Source organism: Capra hircus, chromosome 13 (assembly GCF_001704415.2).
Source record: "Capra hircus breed San Clemente chromosome 13, ASM170441v1, whole genome shotgun sequence".
NCBI lineage: Eukaryota > Metazoa > Chordata > Mammalia > Artiodactyla > Bovidae > Capra > Capra hircus.
In genome coordinates this window covers 9,834,070-9,853,569 of record NC_030820.1, presented here as the reverse complement: position 1 = coordinate 9,853,569, position 19,500 = coordinate 9,834,070, and positions in this window count along the sequence as shown.

Here is a 19,500-nt window from a genome sequence, read left to right as displayed (position 1 = left end):
CAGGACGGGGAAATGTGGGGTTTTAATTTTTCTGAAGAAACCAATGAGCCCCTGAGAAGTTAATACAAAGGATTTAGGGGCTAACAGTATAATACCTGCCAATGTGGGAGTCCTTTCTGCCAGTCGCCTCATCTCTCCAGCTACCAGGGTCCATCTTTCCTCTGTTCCAGAAGGTACCACCAGCCCACCTCCACTTGAGCCGGGAGTGAGACCCAGAGAGACTACAGAGGGATCTTCTCCAAGCTCTGGGTGCTGTTTTGGAGCCTTCCTTCAGTGTTGACTACTCATTTTTAAAAATTGTGTACTTATTTAGGCTGTGTTGGGTCGCCGTTGCTGCGTGCGGGCTTTCTCTGACTGCAGTGCATGGGCGTCTCCTTGCGGCGGCTCCTCTGTTGCAGAGCATGAGTGATTTGCTGTGACCTGCAGGTACTGAGCTACTGAAGCGGCAGCTCACAGGCTCTAGAGCATGGGCTTAGGAGTTACAGCACGTGGGCATAGTAGTCCTGCGGCCTGTGGGACCCTCCTGGATCAGGGATCGAATTGGTGTCCCCTGCATTGGCAGGCAGACTCTCAACCACTGGATCACCAGGGAAGCCTGAACATCCACTTCAAGAAAGACCCTTCCTGCAGTGCACAGAGGTGTGGTCTTATGATGTCTAGCAGATACATCTGTTAAAGTACAGTGAACCTCATATCTGTAGACATGATATACACAGAGAAGCCATTGATTGGGGGTTGAAGGAAATTGGATCCTGGGAATGGCCTGGGAGAGTGTCAGGGCCTGGCATTAAGGAGAAGGGGCAATGGGTGTTTCCAAATAGGCATGAAACTTATTCCCATAAAGGGCAGAGTTGAGTGCTTTGAGCACACTGGAATGATGCCTGCCTTGAGAGGAAGAGGAGATTCTGGTGTGTGGCCCCCAGTGTCATGTACTTCATCTAATTTACAGCAGCTTGGGGATACAGTGGAAGCTGAAGTGTGAAGAGATTCAGTTCAGTTCAGTCGCTCAGTCATGTCCAACTCTTTGCGACCCCATGAATCGCAGCACACCGGGCCTCCCTGTCCATCACCAACTCCCGGAGTTCACCCAGACTCATGTCCATTGAGTTGGTGATGCCATCCAGCCATCTCATCCTCTGTCATCCCCTTCTCCTCCTGCCCTCAATCCCTCCCAGCATCAGAGTCTTTTCCAATGAGTCAATTCTTCGCATGAGGTTAGGTTTAGGTCAGCGGTTCTCAAACACTCTTAAAAAACTATTGAGAATCTCAAAAAGCTTTTGCTTGTGTGTGATATTTCTATCACTACTTATTAAAACAGAACATTAAAAAAGATTATTGTCATATAGCTGATGTACAATGTTGAGTTAGTTTCAGGTGTACAGCAAAGTGAATCAGTTATACATATACAGGTATCCACTCTTTTTTCTGAGATTTTTTTTTTCCCCCCAGATAGGCCATTAGAGAGTATTGAGTCGAGTTCCCTGTGCTATACATGAGATTCTTAGCTACCTCTTGTATTTATCATAGTGTATATATGTTAGTTCCAGTTTCCCAATTTATCCCTACCCCCCTTACCCCCTGGTAACCATAAGTTTGTTTTCTACATCTGTGACTCAACTTCTAAAACAGAAAAAAAAAAATTAAATACAAGAACACACAAGCCCACATTCCATTAACCATGGGTGTGATAATGTCACATGTCTTATAATCTCTGGAAAGCTCCTCTGCCTACTCTTAAGAGAAAGAGAGTGAAGAAGACAAATAACATTGTATTATGAAAATCACTTCGACTTGATGTAGCTCTGAAAGGGGTTCCTCAGGGGATCCTGGACTCTACTTTGAGAACCACTGAAACTGATAACTTTTCTGAGGCGATGTGACTGCTAAGTATGGGGCTGGTATTTCAATCCAGGTCTGACACTAGATCCAATGTTCTTTTCACCCCTATTGGGAACCTGATACTTCATAGGAAAAAATCCAGCATCTTGTGAAAAGTACAAGTATTAGTTGCTCAATCATGTCCAACTCTTTACAACCCATGGACTGTAGCCCACCAGTCCATGGAATTCTCCAGGCAAGAATACTGGAGTGGGTAGCCATTCCCTTCTCCAGGGGATCTTCCCGACCCAGGGATCAAACCCAGGTCTCCCACATTGCAGGCAGATTCTTTCCTGGCTGAGCCACCCGGGAAGCCTGTCCAGCATCTTACTTTCACCTTGATGCTTTGGGAAAGGGCCAGCAATAGAAACGTGCACAGCAGATGGGTCATTCTCTACTGAAATATGGATTTCTTTGGATTAATTTGTCATATGTGTTTAGTTAAAATTGCTTTGGGCTTACAATGTGGTCTCTTCCATAGAATAAAAGTGTCCCTTGTCCTCATACACAGCCTAGTCCAAAACTCTCAGCAAGGGCTTATTGTGGGGCCTGGTGGTGGGAAAGGTACTGGGGCAGCATGAGCCAGACTCACTGCTGATGTTATGACATCACAGGGTTCCTGGGAAGTGATGCACCTGCCTTTCTAACACCAGACTCAGCTGTGAGCCCTCAGCACTGACAGAGCCATAGAAAAGAATGAAGTAATGCCATTTGCAGCAACATGGATGGGCCCAGAGACCATCATACTAAGTGAATCAAGTCAGAAAAATAAATACCAACATGATATCACTTATATATGGAATCTAGAAAAAATAATACAGATGAATTTACTTACAAAACAGAAATAGACTCACAGACGTAGAAAGCAAACTTACAGTTACCAAAGGGGAAAAGAGGAGAGGCATAGATTAGAAGTTTGGGATCAACATATACACACTAATATATAAATATAATAGATAACTAATAAGGACCTATTGTGTAGCACTGGGAACTATACTCAATATCTTGTAATAGCCTATAATGGAAAATAATCTCAAAGTGTGTATATTTATTAATATAAATGTATAAATATATGACTTCCAGGTGGCTCAATGGTGAAAGAATCTGCCTGCAGTGCAGGAGATGCGGGTTCCATCCCTGGGTCAGCAAGATCCCCTGGAGAAGGGCATGGCAACCCCACTCCAGTATTCCTGCCTAGAGAATTCCATGGACAGAGGAGCCTGGTGGACTATAGTCCATGGTGTTGCAAAGAGGTAGACACCACTCAGCAACTGAGCTGCTGCTGCTGCTAAGTTGCTTCAGTCGTGTCCGACACAGTGTGACCCCACAGACGGCAGCCCACCAGGCTCCCCCGTCCCTGGGATTCTCTAGGCAAGAACACTGGAGTGGGTTGCCATTTCCTTCTCCAATGCATGAAAGTGAAAAGTGAAAGTGAAGTCGCTCAGTCGTGACCGACTGTTAGCGACCCCATGGACAGCAGCCCACCAGGCTCCTCCATCCATGGGATTTTCCAGGCAAGAGCACTGGAGTGGGGCGCCATGCACATGTATATGTATAACTGAATCAGCTTGCTGTACACCTGAAACGAGCAACATTGTAAATCAACTATGATGCTTCAAGCAAACAATTTTTTAAAAAGATGAGGAGAGCAGAAACATGAAAGAAGAACCAAATTTTACTAAAAATTATGAAATCTGACTGCCCTTCCTAAGAGCTTTCAGAATTCACAGTGAAATGCACCATCTGTGGACCCTGTGTCTCACCTGAGCCCCGCTGACTCTAAGCCTGGTTAGGGGCTGGGTTTCTCTTGGGGAACACGAGTCACTGGGTGCGTGGAGGAAGCAGCTGTGGACAGGAGCTCTTGTGAGCTCTCGAGCATCATGGCGTCGCATCAGCTAAGCACCAGCCCCTAAGCTGCAGCCCAGGTGGGCTGGGCTGGAAGGAGCTAGCATTTCAGGAAGGCGTGACTCCATGTGATGTCCGTCTGCTGGAGCCTCCACGTTGATCTCTTATAATGACTCTGCTCAGAGGACATACTTGCCACTTGCATATCGCTGGCTCGGCTCCTTAATCCATGAAAGGCCCCAGCAGGAGTTGTCTTGTACATCTGTGAACGCCCGGAAATCAATGCCATTCAGCCAGCCATAGTGACCTTTCAGATACAAAGATGATTTCAAAATGGCTCATGGAAGATAACATTCAGAAGTTATGATAGTATGCACAGAATTTCCATTAGCACCGTAATGATCATCTCTTGCACAAAAGGAGAAAAAGTACTAGTTCGTTAGGCTTTGGTGGCAGCTCTTAGAGCTGAAGAGAGCAGGGAGGACAGCCTGGCTCACAAGGAGGGTGCCACCTGCCTATCCCCCTTGTCAAGGGTCACATCCCGTGACTCCAGCCACCCAGGAAGGGAGAGGGAAAGAGCCCCAGGGCTGACAGACTAAAGCTCAAGGTTTGTGCCTCAACTCTGTGTTATGAGTCTGCATGACAACAGTCTCTTTGAGCCTCAACTTCTGCATCTGTGGAATGGGATCATAGTACTACTTGCTGGATATATTGCAAAGATTCAGGAGGAGGTGGTTTTTGTTGGCTTGTTATTTTTTATATTACATCTCCAGGTCTTGACTTATCTTTTAACTAGAAGTTTGTACCTTTTGGCCACCTTCACTCATTTCACCCACTCACCACCCTCCGCCTCTGGCAACCAGCAGCCTGTTCTGAGTTTGATTTTTTATTTTTAGATTCCACATACCTGAGATCATACAGCATTTGTCTTTCTCTGACTTATTTCACTTAGCATAATACTGTTGAGATCCAGCTCTGTCATTGCAAATGGCAGAGTTCCCCTTTTTATTATTACATAGTGGAATAATACACCACTATGTAATATACATGTTGTCTTGTTCCATCAATGGACAAAAGTTGTTTCCATGTCTTGGCTATTGTGAATAAGGCTGCAGTGAACAGGAGGGTGTAGATAGGAGGAGGTTTTGAACCTGAAAATTGCTAGTTTTTTTTTTTCAATCATTCTTTCAAAAGCAATATACATCTATTAAAAAAAAACACTGATCACAGAGATTAGCTGAAATAAGAAATTAAAAATAACTTAATCCCACGCCTGTTTTTTTATGCATACAGGTTTATTTATTCCTTCCTTTCTGAAATGAGATTATATTGTGCATACTGTTTGCTAATCATTTTTTAAAAACTGAAGACTATATGAGCACAGCCTTCCAAGTCATTAACTATTTTTCCTATAACTGTAAATGATTGTACAATATCCCGTTGCATGTTTGTAGCATGATCTATCCAACCCGCTCCCTAGTGTTTGACACCCATGTGGTTCTCTCTCTGTTTTCCTCTCTGTATCTTTCCTCCTTCCTTCTCCTCCCTCCCTATCCTTCTTGCCCCTCCCCACCCCCTCCTTCTTCCTTCTTCTTCCTCCCTCCTTCTTGGAAGTTACAACTGATGCTGCTGTGCAGCTCCAGGAGCAGCCACACGCCGGCTTGGCTCACCGCATCCTTTGCTGGGATTCTGGAAACAGACCGAAAGGGCGCAGAGAAGGATGGCAGGGCCGGAGTGCCTTCATTCTAGACGTGGTGCCGCCAGCCGTCTGTGCTACTAAGGCTGCTTGCATCTTCCTCCACTTCAGCCCTCTTTCCTCTGCACTCTCTCCCCTTCGTCCTGCAATCCTGCAGGAGCTTGCGAAGCTCTTTGATGAATTTGCTTCTTGCCTAGGGTACTCACTGGCCATTTCTGCTGTTTGTTATCAAAAGACCTCCTGCAAATGCAACCTACTGTGTAGATCTCACAGTACTAACCTGACTTCTGAATGCTTTAAGTTAATCAAAGGAATGGCCTACAGACATTAAAAACTAAAGTCAAGTCTATAATCTTGTTTATACCTGGATTGAGCTTTATCTTCTCCTTTGTGACTGCATATTTGCCTCTGGAATTAGTAAACTTTGGTAGTTTTTTTTTTTTTTTAGCCTGCCAAGTAAATTGATACTTGTTTAATTTGCCAACAAATCTATTAGTGTCTTGGCTGGAAACTGTTGGGAAGAAGTGTCAGCCCAGACCCACTTTTTATTGGCTCTTTCTGAACCTCAGAAAACAAAGATTTACTATCAGTTTTATGGAAGCGCTGGCACAACCATAACTACGATAACGCAGATGGCACGGTTGTAAAATATATATGTGTGAGCTTACTAAGCACCACAGTTTGGTAAATAGATGTTCATATTGCCTAGGGGAGAGAGGAACTTCAGTGTGGCATGGTTTCTGTTTATCCACATGGCCTAACAGAGCAAGTGACAGGATGACGTTCCCTTCCACTCTCTTGTCTGGTTTTCTTGAAGAATCCACAGCTCTCCTTCCTCAGGACTCCTCTTACTTTGCTCCCAGGCCAGGAGTTTATGGGAGGGGAACTCTCTTGAATGGTGGCCTTCAGGAATCCACCAAGGACCAGCCCATGGCTTCCAACTCAGAACCAAGTGATGCCAATGACAGTGAAGGATGCTTTTCTTCACTCCCTGTCTTGCTCTGATTGGTGGGAAGGATGGTACCTATTACAGCAGGAAAGAGTCTAGTCACTACGAAATAGTGTCAGAGAATCAGACTGGTTTGGTGGTAGACCTAGTTTTAAACTCAGCTCAGCCATTTTAACTTTGAATAATTGATCTACCCTAGTATTGAACATGTTCTCCAAACAGTTTCCTCACCTTTAAAGTCTTTCAAATTAATGTGAGAATTTATGAGCTTTGATAGCTTGGTATGTAGTAAGTACTCTTTAATGGTGACCATAATATTTTTTAATAATTATATCAATATTTGCCATAAGATATTTGGGGATTTAAAGAACTCCATAAGCTTCAAGTAATGAATCTATTGAAAGACTACATGTGGGAATTAGAAAGACAAGAATTCTGGCCGTATTAGTATTGAGGAAAGTGTGAAGTACTTAACAAGCGGGGTCAGGGGATGTCTGAGTGTCTGAGCCGCACAGAGCATGAAAACGGATCATCCTTAAAATCCCACTCTGTCCACTTTGGCCAGGAAAGAGGTGATGCGGTGCCAGCTTCAGAATTAGCTTTCTTGACAGCTTTCTCTTTCCACCCCTTGAAATGCTCACTCCTGGGAGATTTCCTCTTAGAGCCAGCTGCCACACTGTGAATGCCGAAGCCCCATGGAGGTATTTCAGTTCACAGCCTCACCTAAGCAGCACTGTCCATGGCTGGCCACGTGAATGCATCAACTTGAATATTCCAAACCAGCCGAATCTTCACACGATGCAGCCTCAGCTGACATCGGATGATTCGCATGAGATGTGCCACATGAAGCTAGATGGCTGAGTGCGGCCACGCCCGGGAGCCCTGAGAGGTAATCGTGGCCGGTTTCAAGCTGCTGAGTTTTGGGGTGGTTTGTTGTGCCAGAGTAGAGGAACTGGAACAACACCAGCCTTGGATACACCACGAAGTGAATGTCTCCATCAAATGGAGTGAGTGTCAACTCTCACGCTCTCAGGATGGCGGGGAACCCCTCCTGCTTGCTGCCTGCTTTACGGCCTAGTAGGTAGTCTGCCTGTGGTTAATGTCTTCACAGACCCATGAGGTCATGGGTTTGAGTTACCACTTTCTTTTCTCTCTTCCCACGTCCCAGGACTTCTCAGAAATAGTCTGGCTCCTGCTTCTCAGACCGAAGCTGGACTTCTTCCTTCCTCTAAAACCTGGCTCTTCTCAGTATCATGTCCTTCCATCCATGCTTTTTTCCTGTTTATTCATCTCTTCCTGTTTCCTGGTCTTGCCCAGGTTTCCAGCTGGTCCTCTCTTCACTCTGAGTCCACTGTCCTCCCTTGGTTTCCCTGCCAGTGATGACATCTCAGGCTGCTTCCTGACATCTCTCCAATCTCTGTTTCAGTACTGTGATGGAGACTCCCCACCCTCATTCTCTGTGATCTGAGACTGTCAATCAAGGGCCCTCTCCCAAACCCCCGACCAAGGGTAAGCCATGGGATCAAATATAGGCAAGACTCTTTCTTTCCTGGGACTCCGAGTCTCCCAGTCTTCATTACTGATAGAAAATGGTGAGTACTGAGTGCAGACACTGGACTGCAGTGTCCATTTCTTGCTGCCTGCATCGGGGGAGCTGCTTCTCCCAAGGGCTGCTTGCTTAATTCTTTCCTTTCACTTTAGGAACTGTTCTTCCAAGAGGTGATTTTACGTGTGAATCAACCAGAGCTGTTTTCTGTTGTCTGGCATGAATTACTTCCTTCCTCCTCCCTCTTTTTTTTTTTTCTCTTGTTCACTCCCCCTCCCCCCGCCCCCCTTAGTTCTCTGTCTTTCTATTTATTTCCGGGCTATTCTCTCATTGTCTCTTTACATAAACGTGCATATACAAGAATTTTCTCTCTCTCCACCATTTCTTCCCTCTTCAGGGTCTGCTGCTTTTCTTTTTATAATTAAGTTGGTTTTAAATTGCAGTCTTCTGGGCATTGCTCATGCCCAATCAATTCCGCATGGGCCCTGCTTTCCCCCGCGGGTGGGCAGTGGGGTTCCAATGAAGCTGTGAGTCTCTGCCATGCCTGTGAGTTTGCCAAGCCAGAGTTTCATCCCTTCCAGCTCCCTCCCAGGATGGTTTCAGGCTCTTGAGGAAAGTAATGGCCATTTCTTGCTGCGTTTCTCGGCTCTCCAAGTTCCAAATCTCTCCTGCTGGGTTTGCAGTGGTGTTTGTACAAGTCTAGCATTAAGAGGACACATATTTGGTGCTGCTTTTGGGAGGGGGTGTTTTAGAAATCTGGCAGATGGGGCTTGTGTTGAAATAACTTTGGAGTGGAAATAGGAGGTCTGGATGCCAGTCCCAGGCTGTATGGCAGGCAGCCTCCGCGCTCTTCACCACTCCATATGCTGCCTCTCCTGGGCGCCCGCCTGCGCCTGCTCCTGTCTTGTTTGCCAGCATTGGTCCTGGTCACAACTGCACACAAAAGCAGGTCACAGTCAGGATCCTCTGGAGAGAGCGCCCCGGGTCCATTTCTGAAGGATTTCTTAGGAGGGAAAAGACAAATGGTAAAAAGGCCGCTTGGGAGAGTCTGGATTGGGGAGATTTATACATAGCTTCCTTGGTGGCTCAGATGGTAAAGAGCATGCCCGCCAGTGCAGGAGACCCAGCTTTGATCCCTGGATCAGGAAGATCCCCTGGAGAAGGAAATGGCAACCCACACCATTATTTTTGCCTGGAGAATTCAATGGACAGAGGAGCCTGATGGGCTACAGTCCAGGGGATCGCAAAGAGTTGGACACAGCCGACTCAATAACAATAACATACGTATAGCATGAAGCAAACATTGTCACTGCCCTGCCTGCACTTACTTGCCATCACCTCTCCAGTGTGCCATGCTGGTAGCTTCCCCCTGCTGGCACCTGAGAATGCCCCGGGGCTTTTGCTGGCTGCGGGGTGTGCTTGGTCTGTGAGGACTGTGAGGGCAGACAGGAGTGCAGAGAGGTTTACCTGGAGCAGCCTTGAACCAGTGACACATGGATGTTGGTGGATAAATACCGCAGCTCTCCTGCCCCTGGGATTCCGTGAGAGGTGTTCCATACACCTCCATATGTAGAGGTGTCCCAGACCCCAGAGGCCAGCCGTGGCATGGAGCCCCCGTTGTCCGCAGTGAGGACCTGCTCATCAAAGCCCCCTCTAGCAGGTGCCTCCATCTGTCTCACTCCCCATTCCTTTCCAGTGGCCTCTGAGGTCATCCTTTCCCTGGTAAAACACTGTCTGAGAGAATCCAACCCCGAAAGAGGGTTTTCAAACTGCAGCGCCAATAGTTGGCAAGCCAGAGCGATGTTCCTAGGATAGAAAAGAGACAGTGAAAAACGGAAAACTCAAGTTGGCCCCTGGAGTGCCTCTTCATCAGTTAGTGTGTGTATGTGGGGGGAAGAGAGATGGTGGCTTGCAGATAGAAATACTCTGAAAATGACTGGATGAGGATACACGCTGGAAACTAGACTTCAGTACCTTTGAGTTCAACAAATCACTCAACTTTCTCTGTTGAGTTTCTTTCTGAAAATAAATGGCCCAGCTGACCTCACCAGGTGCCATGGTATGAAAGCAGGAACTGAAAGCCGTGACCCTTCTTAGCCTATTGAAAGATGGTGTCAGGGCATTGAGGTTTTTTCCTTATAAAGGTCTCATTTGTTTTTATAGTGAAATGGTTTTGATGACAGTTTCTAAAACACCAGCATTATGCACTAAGTGTTTGCCATGAATATCGCTGATTTTCAACAGCTACGTTCATTATAAATTCACAGACATAAAAAGTGCCATAGTGATGAACACGCGTGTCCTAAGCTCTGAAATCATGAAAGTTTAATGGCTGCACTTTCGTTGCCCTGGGTCTTGTTTCCATTGTTGCTGTTCAGTTCCTATTTAACATGCTCAAAGCATCCACAGTTGAACAAGCTCATCCTTACAAGACAGCTTGTTTTTCACTGTGCTCAGGGCTGGGACTTTGGGCTTTGATCTTTCTTGCCGCTGCACTGTGGACCAGGTTATGAGTTTTATTCCAATGCCAGCAGGCTGTTGTGGGACAGTGATATTTTATGCTGGGTCTCAAGCATGTGATAGGTTTGTTTGCAGATCAAGATTTAGGAGTACAGACTCAGAAATTCAGTATTTTTGGTTTCTTCCAGGATGATTCTGGGGAATGGGTCTGAAGAGTAGAGAGGGAAGAATGGTTGGCTTTAAGACCTGCAAGGAAAGGATAGAAAAGTGATGATACTATGGGTTTCTCCATGATTGCTGTATTCAGTTTCACAGCAATCCTCTCTGTGTATTCACTATGTCCATTTCTACGGATGAGGACCCTCAGGTTCAGAGGAGTGAAGTGACTCTCCTGAGGTCACACCACTCAGGAGTGCAGAGCTGGGATGCCAGCTCAGGCATTTGTCACTCTGTCCTATGGCAGTGTTTAGATATTTGAAGACAAGTAGCATGTAGGACGGAGAAGGCGATGGCACCCCACTCCAGTACTCTTGCCTGGAAAATCCCATGGATGGAGGAGCCTGGTAGGCTGCAGCCCATGGGGTTGCTAAGAGTCAGACATGACTGAGCGACTTCACTCTTACTTTTCACTTTCATGCATTGGAGAAGGAAATGGCAACCCACTCCAGTGTTCTTGCCTGGAGAATCCCAGGGACGGGGGAGCCTGGTGGGCTGCCGTCTATGGGGTCGCACAGAGTCAGACACGACTGAAGTGACTTAGCAGCAGCACATAGGAACTTGCAGAACCCAACTTGTGTGGTTTCTTCCAGAGTCACATTCTGTATAAGAGGATGGAGATGGACGCTCATGAAAGTACCTCCCAACTTTTAGGTCCTAGGATGGACAATGAGATGATGACCCTTGGCCAAAATGTTCTGAGTATTTTATTCAGGTTCTTATGATAGAACTAGTTTACCTCCCAAGTCAGATACTTCTAAAGTCATGAATGGTCTTCATGGTGATTCCATTTGAGACCTTCATTGGAGATCCACTGGGACCTTCACCATGTTGATTTCAGCACAGCCAGCCTTGACCTGGGTAGCTTCTTGGGGGAAGTTTCCTACATGCAACTGATCTTGTGGCATATGGATTCTTTTTGGTTCCCTTCCCAACATACAGATTCCGAGGTAGATCCATGGAAGCTTTTTGGGGGCTAATGAACCTTGGGCGTCTCCAGCTGGTGTTGGTGCTCCGTGGAGGGCCACAGTAATCATGAATCTCCTCATCTGCACCTTGCAGGTAACCTGCATAGCCCACACCATTCACCTGCAGACCTCAGTCTCACTATAGCGTAGGTTATCTCCTGAGAGCATAAGCTTGTTGAGTAAAGCATAACAATGGTCAATTTTGGTCAGGATGTCCCTGTTCCAGAGTGGATGGCAATAGTTGTCTCTGTGAACTTGAGGGAAAGGCTTATTCTCAGGTGTAAGTATTGCAGTCTGGTCAATGAAACTACTTATTATCTTACATGTAGTCTTACATGCCTTATATGTAGTCTACAAAGACCTATTTAGAATAAACAATAATAATAAATAATAAAGAGTTTTTGAATAGCTTGGGAGAAAAGTGCATTGTCTGTTTTATCACGTGTATATGTGTACATGAGTGTGTGTGTGTGTTGGTGTATCTGTCTCTCATACACATCCAGGTATGTTGTGTTCAGTCGCTCAGTCATGGCTGACTCTTCTCGAACCTATGGACTGTAGTCCACTAGGCTCTTCTGTCCGTGGAATTTTCCAGGCAAGAATACTGGAGCCAGTTGCTATTTCCTACTCCCCAGAATCTTTCTGACCCAGGGATTGAACCTACCTCTCTTGTGTCTCCTGAATTTACAGGAGGATTCCTGCACCACCTGGGAAGCCCAGGTGTGTATGCACACACATAAATACATTTACACACATATATGTTTAGGAATATATGTACATAAGAGAATCAGATCTGGGACTTCGCTAGTGGCCCATTGCAAGACTCTGCACTTGCAATGCAGGGGCCTGAGTTCAACCCCTGGTCAGAGGAACAGGTCACACATGCCGCAGCTGAAGGATCCAGCATGCTGCGGTGAAGACTGAAGACTCCGTCTGCCAAAAGTAAGACCCGGCGCAGCCAAACAAAATCTTAATAATTTTCTTTAAGAAAAGAGAGAATCAGATCCCTCTGTGTGTATCTTACGAGCTGTGGTCTTCCAGGGGTCAGTTTTCCTGAATGGTTTCCCCACCAGAGGAGAGAGGAGAAGACATAGAGGGATCTTTATCCAGCTCCTCCCAAGACTCAAAAAAAGCAGGAGAAGCTATTTTCACAAGAGATCTAGGGAGACCTGGCTGTGGAAGCAGGGCTGGGGTCCCCAGGTGATGAGGGGTGCCATGGATTGACAGAAGGGCCATGTCTCCTAGTTTCTCTTGCAGCCAGACGTGGCTCTGGCCACAGGAAAAGTCAGAATGGTGTCCAGTGCCTGGCAGTCAGGGGAGAGGACCTCAAGAAAAAGATCGAGTCTCCAGATGGCACCTATTTGGATCAAGGGCTTCCTCAAATAAGCTTTAAGGAAGGTCAGAGATTTTGTTTTAAACTCAGGGATTGGGACTTCCCTAGTGGTCCAGTGGCTAAGCATCCACCTGCCAATGCAGGGGACACAGGTGTGATCTCTGGGAGCAAAGATTCCACATACTGAGGAGCAGTTAAGCCCCTGAGCCACAACCAGCTGAGCCTGTGCTCCAGAGTCGATGAGCTGCAATGACAGAAGAAGGCTGTGCACTGCAATAAAGACCCAGCACAGCCATCAGTGAATAAATATAAATCAATAAATGATAAGCTTAGAAGTTAAGGAAAAAGCCTGAAAAATATGGGGTATGTCATTCTTTGGGGCTTCGGTGACTATTCCAGCAGGCTGATTGTGGTAGGCAGAGCCGTCCTTCTCCCCTGCCCCCACTCGGACCATGAGGATCCTCTCATCCCTAGAACCTGTGGATGTGTTACGCCACTTGGCTGCAGTGAGTTCAGGTTGCAGCCGCAGTGAGTTCAGGTTGCAGCCGCAGTGAGTTCAGGTTGCAGCTACAATTAAGGCTGCCAGTCAGCCGACTTTACAATAGAGAGAAGAGCCTAGATTACCTAGATGGGCTCAAGCTCATCACCTGGAGATACAAGGAGGACCGTGGCCGCCTTGAGGAGCCAGGAACAGCCCTCAGGTACCGCCAGCGAGAAAACAGGGGCCTCGGTACAACTTCAAGGAGCTACATTCTGTTAGCAACCCAAATGGGCAGAAAACAGATTCTCCCCTAAAACTAGAGGCTTCAGAGAGGAACGCAGTGGCCGACCTCTGGATTTCAGCCATGCCTGTCAGACTTCTGACCTGCAGAGCTATGAGGCGATTTGTGCAGCTGCAAATGGTGAGTTTGTGGTGCTTTGTTATGAAAACAAACATATATATAAAAAAACTGTCTCCTCATCTTTAAAAACTTCCTTTCTGAATTGCCTCCCAGTCTAAGACCATCTTCTCCGTTTCCAGTCTTTTATTCAGATAACACTTTGAAGTTATATTTCTCTGATGTCTTTTATCTTTTATTCAGTATTAGCTGGAAATTTGATTCTTGCTTCTTCATTTATCAATTGAAATTTTTCTACCAACACATATTTTGGCAGTTTTTAATCTTATGGCTTTTTTGTTTTTACTTTAAAAGACCTCTAACTCCCTATATTAGGTTTGTTGAAGGGGCCGTAAACCTGAAAATTGTACAATCTCAAGTGACCGTAGAAATATAAGTACAGATAATGAGTTGTTTTGATCTGTCTTTCGGGGAAAATTAAGAGATGTGTATTATGAAGTGTTGATGAGTGTGAAAAGAAGTGTGCCCTTTTATACACAGAGGGAATATAACCCTGCAGACTCTCTTATGGAAAGGCAGCATGACAGTATTTTCATAAATGGAAATGCAAATTCCTTTTGACCGAGAGCTACACATAAAGATAAAGATGTCTATTCTGGTGTTTGAGGTTGTATAAAATCGGAAACTGTGACAAATGGGCATAAAAGCAGATCAGAGAAGGACCGTGGGGAGGAACTGAGTGGGAACGTGCAGCCCTTGTGTCTGAAAACATGAGAATTGTTTTATCTTTTACAGAGAGAATCTGACCTTGATCCCTAAAGTAACGTTAGAAGGAAAGAATTCCCAGGTTCTTTTCCCAGAGAAATCCAGGTCCACTTCTGCTTTATAAAGTCAAAACCAACCCAGCAGGCTGTCAAACCCCAAAAGTTCAGGCAGCAGGTGGACGATTTAGTCATGGAGCTGGCTGGTTAGTTATTTGGATAATTGAATTTCAGCCATCACGCATAATGTAATCCAGTTTAATTTGCAAAAATGTCATGTCTGGAGACAAATCAGAAGAAAAACATTTGGTAATGGCGGGAACGTCATTGGAGAGACTTACTTTGTGTTATGAGCTGTCTGTAGGAACCAACCCTTTCGCAGTATAAGCGCCTAGATTGAAAAAGATGTGATTAAGAACCTCAGCAATCTGGTGTGTGTCATTAATGTTAGCGTTATATAATGTGTTTTGCTAATATATTTATGAAATGTTTGATTTAGGAGTCCATTTGCCCCTTGTCAAAAGCATCTGGGAATGCCTTCATTTTCAATTTGTTTACTGGAATAATAATTTGATTTGGGTTTTCCCATTTGGCAAGTTTTTCTGATCCCAATAACATCTCTAACTACACCACATGGTAGATTCCTATTCTGGAAATTTTGAGCTTCTTTTCAAATATTGGATACGGCACATGGCCACCATTTGTCAGCTTAAACATATTGGCTTTGAAAAGGGGCTGCAAGTAAAAATTGTATTTATCTCCTTGGATCTATGACCAAACACCTTTCTGCTTGTATAATCTTTTCTTAGTCTCAGCTGTGGCCACTGCTTGTTTAGAAGATTTGGGCATGCCTTGTGGACTACAGGGAGAGCCCAGCTGATGTTTATTAGCTTGGTGTCTTCTGGAAGGAAACTTAACATCAAAAAAGGGCTATGCTGCTGCTGCTAAGTCACTTCAGTCGTGTCCGACTCTGTGTGACCCCATAGACAGCAGCCCACCAGGCTCCCCCGTCCCGGGATTCTCCAGGCAAGAACACTGGAGTGGGTTGCCATTTCCTTCTCCAATGCATGAAAGTGAAAAGTGAAAGTGAAGTTGCTCAGTCGTGTCCGACTGTTCGAGACCCCATGGACTGCAGCCTACCAGGCTCCCCCGTCCATGGGATTTTCCAGGCAAGAGTACTGGAGTGGGGTGCCATTGCCTTCTCCAAAAAGGGCTATATGAAGACTCAAATGATGTGGGAGGGGAGTAGACATTGTATCAAAAAGTACACATGGTGGCTGGAACTCAAATATGGTTTGTTTCAGAGAGACCTACAGATGCTTGGGTTCTAGATACTGGAATCCTGGAACACACTGGGGCATGAGGATCTCTGTTTGGCGACCCCACTAAGGTACAATTAACTTGATGCCCTTTGGGCAAGATTGCAGACCAATAGTACTTTGTGGCTCAGTGTCAGAGGGGTGTCGGACCAGGCAGGACCACAGAGATGCCTCTTGGGATTTTTGAACACTTACTGGAAGTGTAAGAGACTTGGGAGTCTCCAAAATAAATGGTATTGACTTGCTGAAGTCTGAATGCAAGCTGATGGTCACCCCGGCACTATGACACACATCTGCACTCACGTGCTAGTGATGATTGATTACTACACTTGGCCTTCACAGTGAGCCTTGGATGTGGACTCTCCACTGAAACAATCCTTTCACAGTGGTTTGTTGAATCTCCCCAACCCAGGGATCGAACCCAGGTCTCTCACATTGTAGACAGGCACTTTACCATCTGAGCCACCAGGGAAGTCCTTACCAACAATTAAATCCTGCCATTATCAATATGACGGAATAAAGATATGTGTACAGTGGAAACCTCGTTGTGAATGTAACCACTGGGTCCTTTCTGACCCAGCAGAATCTGGCCACTGGAGTCCTCATCTGATGTCCTCAAGATCATTTCATTATTCAATGGTGTTTGTGAATTATTCCCTAGAGGTCATAGGGTGGAGATAAAAGTAAATGGAGAAAATGATGACCTTTCATTTAGAAGTTCAACTATATTAGAAAAAATTTTCAGAACCCAAGGTCCAGTTGTCAATAGGTAGTAAAGTGATGAGTTATAATTGTAGACTTGAGATAGGTTTCCAGAAATAACTCAGTGAAATTATATCATTGTCACCAATTTCAAGTGCCTAGAAACTTTTTAAAAAATTTGCCCAGGAAATGCTCTGAATCTTGCATCCCTTCTCCACCTGAGTCCTCAGCCAAATCTGCTTTTCACATAGGTTGACTTTCTTTCAACCTATGTCGGAACCTTGATAATGACACAATTTCTGTCTTCACACATGAGGTCTCTGTAAGTATGAGGGTAGCCTGGGGGGTCATTGAGCCAGGCGGGGGCATCACCATGCTGCTCATCTTATCAGAGTGTCTATAGGCTGGGCTCTTTGAGAATTACAGGTTGACTCTTAAGTCCTCAGGAACCTCAGTTTCGTACCTTAGGTCTTTGCCAAAGCATTTTGTGTGCTTAGGTTGTTCTACAGATAGAGTTAGAATATTACTTCTTCCTGGGAAACAGATCCTCAGACGAGCACCCAGTTATCCAAATAATTTCCCTTGGCCTTGGTCTTCCTATCTGGAGAATGCACAAAACTGACTTGTCCTCCCAAAGGTTTTTGTATGTGACGCTTTCATGAGATTAAAGACCTAGGACTCTAAGATCTCTCATGTTGGACTGCTCTGATTGTATCCATGGGAACCATCAACCCAACCACCGACCTAAGTTGTGTCCATGAGAGTCACTGATCCAAACGTGCTGGTTCTCAATGTAAGTGGGAAAGAGAGCTTGAAAAACTCACCCCGTGGGAGTCAGGTTTAATTGTAAGCACATGGATAGTATTGGAAGCACGCTGTACTTCCATAATGACCTAGAGATAAAGTTTCCATGGAGGAAGAGATGTCAGAGCCACAGACTCTGCCCTCCCAGGAAGGATGAGGGATGCCTGTCAGCTGGATCTGGCCTGGTGCTGTGCTCAGTTGCTCAGTCATGTCCAACTCTTTTCAGCTCCATGGACTGCAGCCCTTCAGGTTCCTCTGCCCATGGGATTCTCCAGGCAAGAATACTGGAGTGGGTTGCCATGCCCTCCTCCAGGGGATCTTCCCAACCCAGGGAACGAACCCAGGTCTCCCTCATTGCAGGTGGATTCTTTACCAACTGAGCCACCAGGGAAACCCAGATCTGGCCTTAGACCCCAGGTAACCACTGAGCTGCACAGTGACATCCATCACCCAGCTTCTTTCACTCAGTTCTGAGAGCAGGCCACCCTCCAGGCCAATGCCATTGGTATCTGTGGGGTGGGACTCGGGCAACTCTGCTCTTAGAGCTTCTCAGGGGATTTGCACGTGGAACCAAGGTGAGAACCACTGCTCGGGCCCCTGTGCTTCTCCCACTGTGGTCCTCGGAGCAGCAGCAGCAGCCACTCCTGGGAGCTGCTTAGAAAGGCAGAACTTTGGCCCTACCCAGACCTACCGAATCAGAAACTACATCTTAACAAGATCCCCATGAAGTTCTTACTGTCCTTTTGAGCAATCTAGTAACAAGGTTTCTCAGAAGAAGGAAAAAACAGAAAAAAAGGCCATGTTTATTTTTTATCTTAATGTAATAAAGTGAAAATGACTCCAGTGTTATTACACACTAATATGTTTAAAAACTACTTAAATACTTAAAATAAAATTTTGAGTTTGGAAGGCTGCCGTTTTCAGGCAGAATGTGATTCTGTAGTCAAGATAATTGTTGAAGATAAATGGCAAGGATTGGGCTTTTCAGCTTAAGGATGCTCTTGAAAGCATCTCATATATAGGACACAAGGTAGAAAAGAATTGTTGTGATTTTTTTTTTTTTTCTGTAAAGGCCTGCATCCAGTGGGGGAGGCATTACTTTTTTAAGAAGGACTTTAAAATGAGAGAGGTTGAATATAAAAAAAGGTGGTTGAAAACAATAAATGAAGGCTTTGCCATTTGTAGGAACACAAATATAGACAGAGGTGAACTGTATTTTCAAAGCAAAGAAAAATAATATTCACTCTGGTGAGTGGAATTTACATAGATCTTGATCAAATATGCATCCTCATCCTAAGTTTAAGACTTAGGCACAGCACACAGCCTCGTTACCCAGAGAGCTGGCTCTTTGAAAGAGCAGAGAAGAGAAGCCAGGAGCAATTGAGAGTGAGCACACAGAAAGATAAACACCCAGATTAGGGAAGGGCTAGGCTGGTGAGAGGAAAGGAGCTCTCATTGTTGGGCAGCAAGCCAGGTGCCCCATAAGCAGAGGGCTGCAGGCTGATGGAGCCCTTGGGGTAAGCTCCTTGCCTGCGATTTGGTCATGGCTGTGAACCCAGACCTCTTTGCTTTCTCTGTGATCCAGGTCATCTGGAAGTTCTTGAGGATCTTGGTGAATAGCATCACTTTTTCACTTGAGCCCCAGAACCCACCTTGCCACTTTTTAGTGATTTTCAAAACAGCAGAATGATATGTTATCCATTCGCGTCCTCTTCTTCCTTCTTACCTTGCTTGTCACTTCCTTGTTTTCTGGCTTCTTAAACCATAGCCTTCATTTAGAAATCAGCAGCAGAAAAGCTGTTTCCTTATCACAGCGTTCCAGGATTCCCATCAATCCTGCAGTGAAAATTTAAGCATCATTTTTGGGCAGTAAACTTGTCAACTTGCCTGACAGCAAGAGAGATGATGTTTCCAAGATTCTTCCTGACTATTGTGATATTATAACTGTGATAAGACTCAGCATCCCAGTGCTTTACTTACTTAGTGGGTTTACCATCCCAGGGCCGTAACGTGAAGGTTCACTTTGGTTTTATAGAAACTTCCTGACTTGAATGTCCTTGGCTAACGGTCAAGGGCAGTTTGCTCAGAGACATATCAGGGTCTTCAGTTAAACTCCTCAAGCTGGTCTCCATATACTAAGCCTAACCCAGACGTGCCTGTGAGTGTCCAAGAGTCTCTGGTGCA